We start from the raw sequence: 6,000 nt of genomic DNA, 5'->3' as shown, positions 1-6,000 counted from the left end.
GATAATAATTAGGGAATACTTTAATGGTTGCAGCGGTGTTTTATTAAGCCGTTCCAGTACACTTGTTGATGAAATTCTGCAATTTTTGTTGGCAATTCTTTCTCGAGAATTTTCCCGCCATTGAAGCCACATTTTTCGTACATTTTTGGCCATTGTTCATTTTCTTCTGGTCGTTCCAGTTGATAATTTGGTTCTACGTCGTAGTCTTCATGGACAGCCACTGACCAGGCCCCTTCGTGTGCTTTGGTTTGTAATTTTAGGCCTTTTCAGCGTCCAAATCCACTTTTCGGACGGGAAAGTAGCCGGATAGAAGACAAACTAGGTTGGTGATTGTTTCAAATTATTTTTCTACTCAGGAGCATTCGATTTGTAAGCATGGCAAGTAGTAAAGTGCGTGTAAACTTCTTGCCTGTTGAAGACTTGCAGACAATTCCAAACATTGGCCCTAGGTTAGCATCTACCATTGTAGATTTGCGTGAGCATTATGGCAACCTCCAAGAAGAAAGTTTGCAGACAATGCTTCGGCATTAATTGCCGGACTCTGTCCTGCAAGAGTTGGAGTTCACCCCAAACAGAGACTTGGTCGGCAAGGCCGGTCCCCCTCTTCAATATGTACAAACAACCCAGACCACCCCTCTTGTTTCAAATATTGAGGTGAGGTGGACGGTTTTTAGAACTGTTGCCTCTGCACAAAAGCATTTGAATGACCGCATTGATCATTTAACATCATTGCTGCCTAGTGTCCCACGGCGTTATAAATCTGAAAATGTATTGCCACGCCCCACTGTTTACAATCAGACAAATGCCACTGTTTCAATGGCCAATCACTATATGCCAACTCCACAAAAGCTGAAACCCAAGTACCCCGATCAACAAAGGTTGGACCTGGGTAGACTGCGAGAAAGCGACAGTGATGAGTATGTCCAGTCAGCATCTGGTATCCCTCGCTCATACAGTACCCGACAGAAAAAGGTATGTATGCATAAAAGCAGTCGGTTACCTCCCTCCAAACTCTGTCCCTTCACTGTCCTGATTGCCGACACAAGATATGCCCCAAAAACGAAAAGTCGTGCGCAATGTAATTTGCACTCCTCCTTTCTCAATAAGCACCAGATTTCGCAAAAGCATGCGGAATATTCCCCTAAGGTAGTACAGGCGTCTCCTTACAGCCAATCTGTGCGCAGGGGTACTCATGCGTTGAAGGATATACCTAAATCTCTGGTATATGATGGTAAATCTACCTAGCATTCATTCGAAATGAAGTTTCAGCAGTGTGCACAATCATTTGGCTGGAGTTCAGATGATTGTAAACTATGCTTATTACATTGTTTGTCAGGAAAGGTACTCGACAAATGTGCTCGATTACTTTAATATAGTCCGCGTATGCCCTACCGTTCTTTATTGAGCAAACTTAAGGAACGGTTTGGTTTATAGTTTCCCGCCACCGCGCAGGCCAAGTTTGCTGACGCTTCACAGGAAAAGGGTGAGTGCATGACAGATTGGGGAGATAGGGTACAGGAACTAGCTGCTGAAGCTTTCCGGTCACTCCCGGAGACCTTCACAAACCAGCAGGCGATAGACCGTTTCTGTCAAGGCCTGCAAGATCGTGAAGCTGGTCCTAGCACCTTCATGCGTACGTATACAACCATCGAAGAGGCCATGAATACCATCAGGTTGTTTCAGCATTCCAAGAGTGTTATGGGTAAGAGAAAAACGGTTCATGAATCAATAAATTATGATGATGATACAGCTAATGTTTACGCCGTTCAGCATAATACTGGACCTGCGTTAGACATGAGCCTTCTCCAGAAGGAAATACAGAGTCTGCGAGAAAAGGTGAAGCGGCTTGGTGAAGCTATGTCTACTCAGCAGCGTAGCAGTCATCAGCGTTTCAGCCGTACACGAGGTACGTATAGCTGTTACGTTTGTGATAGTAAGTCACACATGATCGTTGAATGTCCCAACAAGAAGGACAGTAACGCGTTTGTTTTAAACGCAAAAGGGTCAGGATAGGGAGCCAATCCTCGACCAAAGAATACACAGGCTCAAACCCAAAAGAGCGAAACAAGGTATGTAGCAAACTAGTTTCTAATGAGACCGTACCATCCAATTCACTACCAGACGCCCCATCTGCAGTCTTTGTTCCATTTAATGAGACCACAAATGACATACAGCCAGAAGAACAAGGCGAAACACCTTCGTTCGACACCAGGCTCTCTGCCAGCTGATGGTACAGTTTTAGACGAGATTGCACATCCGGTCAAGGTTAGTCTGTTGAAATCCATGTCAGCATTCGCAAAATCGGTATGTGAGTTTGTTCTGGATTGTAAATTACATGTACTTATATCGAAGAACGTTGTGGGATTTGTAATAAGAAGAGTCTAGTGAAATAAATGATAATATTTATAAAGCAAGTTCAATATTTTACAAAATTTTATTCACGCAATTAGATTTTAACCTATAATGAGTGTAGAAGGACCCTTCTGTTTTCGACTAAAGACAACACAAGCTGTGTTGATCGTCAAGGGTAATTTTGGCACCTTTGAACATAATTATTTGTTTTATTGATAAATACAATTATGTCATTGATGTTTGTTCATAAATCGAAACACGGTTGCGATCTAAATAAAGCCTTGCTTTGAATAACAATACCCTTTCAGACGAGTAGAGATACATGGCGTGTACTGATTATAATCGCCAATAATATATATCACAACTTTTGATCGGGAACAACAACAACAACAAGTTAAATTTTACTATGATATTTGAAGAGTGGCAAATTATACATACGGATAACTGCTAACATTCTGTCGGGAAAATTATCAATAGGTGGTAATTCGTACAAACATTCCATCATTACGGTATCGACCACAGGGGGCAGGAACAAACTAGTTTATTTTTGTCCTAGCCTATCATAATATATTCACAGTTTGTATGTATATACACAATATATATCTTCGGCCATATGCAGTTGTAATCCTAATAGTTCGGTCGTTCTACAAAGGAAAAGAGATCAGCACACGCTGTTGCATATCCTTCTGTAATAACTAGAGAACGTATTTCCACAAGCATTGATGCACATTTTGTCCGTTCTTGGTGGATTTTGGGCACACTGTTCACATATAGACCGGTATTGACTGCTGAACGTGTTCCCGCATGCCTTAATGCACATAGTGTCTGTCAGCGGTGGCGTCCTGACGCATAGGTCGCATATGCTCCTGAATTGGGACGAAAATGTAATTCCACAAGCCTAAATACACGTTTGATCAGTTAAATCGACCCGAGCAACGCATTTATCGCATATTTGACGATAGTATGTCGAGAATGTTTTCCCACAGGCATGACTGCACATTTCGTAGTCTATGGGCGGATCGTTTGCACATTCCTGGCATGTGCGTAGCAATTGATAGTTGAACGTGTTTCCGCACGCATTACGGCAGCACGTGCTTGAGTGTGCCGCAGACGACACGTACGTCACAACGACAAACAGAAGGCGATACATGTATGTGCAAAATATAATCGCCTTCTTTGAGTTTATAAACAAAACTGCGCGTCTTGAAAAGTCTTAAGCAGGAGTCTAGCTGAAGGGCGCGATATGTGTGTTGGCCAAGCATATTTGATAATTGTAATATACAAGGGGATAACCATGTCTTTTCTGGTCTAACTGTATATTTAGTAGTTTTAGTAGTTGCCCCCCCACCCCCCTCCCCCTAGACCATATGTATAATACTTCAGTGACCGTCACATGACCAGATTATTTGAGCCCCTTTTGTCTGCAGTATTACAGGTTTTCTTGTGTAAGACATATATGTTGACTTTTTTTTATTTTATTTTTAATGATATAGGATATAAGGAACAGGCAATGCTTTTAATTATTTCGAAACTTCTTTATATAATATCAATATGTTGTATTCGGTTACCATGCTGTATTCGCTGGAATTCAATGTACATTTGAAGTTTCAGTGTAGCAACTCTTGCATTATCTATCTGGTATAAATACATGTAACCTTTCACTATTGTCTGTTGGTTTGCCTATCTACCGAATGTGGTCTTGACAAATGAGTGGCTATTTACACTAACACGTTCATATTTATCGGATAATTTTTTTGCCACCAGACAATTTTGTTTTGACCGTTTTGTATTCCCTTTTGTAATCCTTTTTTGATAGTTTTTCCTGATCAAATTGTTACGGGTTTTTAGTGTGAAAATGGTATAAAAAAACAGCATGAATAAATGCATTATCCCGACCTTCCTACCTTACCTTATACGGCCTTGAAAATGAAAACTCGTGCGTAGGGGCGTAGGCTATGGGAAGTGCAGCATCATGAAGAACATTCCGGGAGTGGCGGTTCAAGTTTCCCCGCCGACTTCCGGGGAAGGTTTCATTGTGCTTTAAACACGGCGTCTTACGGGATTGTGTCTGCATGGCAGTAAAAACGCTTCGAACGACAGTTCTGAAGTTGCTTGCCGTTATGATAGTTTCGGAGCGTTCCCGGCCGAGCATCAAGGGTGGGGGGGGGGGGGCTTGGACAGAGCGAGCCCCGAACAATGTGACATTCATTACAGCTCATGCTTCTCGCTCATATTTTGAAATCTGAACTTCAGGCTTAAATATTCATCCCCATTGCTACCATAGTTTTACCCGAATCCTGAATCTCACATCATTACGAGGGTTGGCACTTTCTTTGTGTCAAATCACTACTTTCACGAACTATGTCACATTTATTATTCAAAAGATGTTCTCTTTGAATTGCAATATCTTGGCAGCATAGTATTTAAAGTTTATTTTACAGTGACGCATTTGCAATTACACATGATATTCCTCCGCAGGATAATCGTCGTTAACTTTCTCAAGTGCACCAAAAAGACAGAAAACTTTGGGGAACTGGGATCTATTTGACAAGAAAATTATATTTCTAGCAATTCATCAAAACCTTAACGACAATGACACTGTGACTTGTCAACTAGCTCAGTGAATGAGTTTTACCTCTGTTATTTAAATAATCGTTTCAAACTAAAAACAGCAAATGAAAAGAAAACAATGCAGACAGGCTAGTCATTTCTGTCCAAATGAGTTGAAAAATATTATAATAATGTTATATTCGACATGCAAAGACAATCAAATTAAGAGAAACCCCCTAAAAATGGTGACAAGTGTGCTTTGTGGGATTCTAAAGAGGAATCGCTGTTTCATGTAGCGGCTTAAATAATAAAAAGACCAGGTTGAACCCACTTTCCAAGAAATGTAACAATTTTTATAAAAAGTTGGTAACCTTCGTGTTAGCAGATCGCAAAATTGCGAAAACCCAGAATATTGTACCACTTGTATTTTAAAATTATTAAAGGAACCTCAAAATTTTGAACTCACTACTTCTATTTAAATTTCATTCATCTTGTGTTCACATTTAATTATTATGCTTATCGCTAATTTTACCTGTTTGCTTTTAAATTGTTTGTATGCTATATGCATATTTGCTTGAATGCACTAAATGTTATTGTCGTCGCTATGCTGAAACGCACGGACCACTGTATGGAGGTGACAATGGTGTCTGTAGTGAAACATACATATTAAACATTTAGTATCTGCGGCGGATCAATCATGCCAGATGTTCTTCCTCAAAGAACTCCTAACTTACAAGCACTTGTGTATGCGGAGATGGCGTCTGGTTGGTTGTCCTTGTCGACAAATGATAATCAGGAAAGTGGTATAGGACCGTCTCGGTAAACAACAGCAGTACTCTTATTGTGAATGCAGGTACGAACGTTTGATCATATTGAGATGTTGAATTATTTGCACTTACACTGAATATGACATGACATCACCTATTAAATAATCTGCATAACGAGACGCCCCACATACAAATAATCGCGGATGCTCCCCAAGTTAAATGCAATGTTAGTGCTAGTGAGGTATAATAGTCTTCACATTATCAGCACAGACCGAGAGTCAATACCCTATTAAATTGTTTTGTTTTGCTTTTTTGTTTTATAGTTGATAAT

This window comes from Mya arenaria, chromosome 3, assembly GCF_026914265.1.
Source record: "Mya arenaria isolate MELC-2E11 chromosome 3, ASM2691426v1".
Lineage (NCBI taxonomy): Eukaryota > Metazoa > Mollusca > Bivalvia > Myida > Myidae > Mya > Mya arenaria.
The sequence above is the reverse complement of the archived record's forward strand: the minus strand, read 5'-3'. Positions refer to the sequence as shown.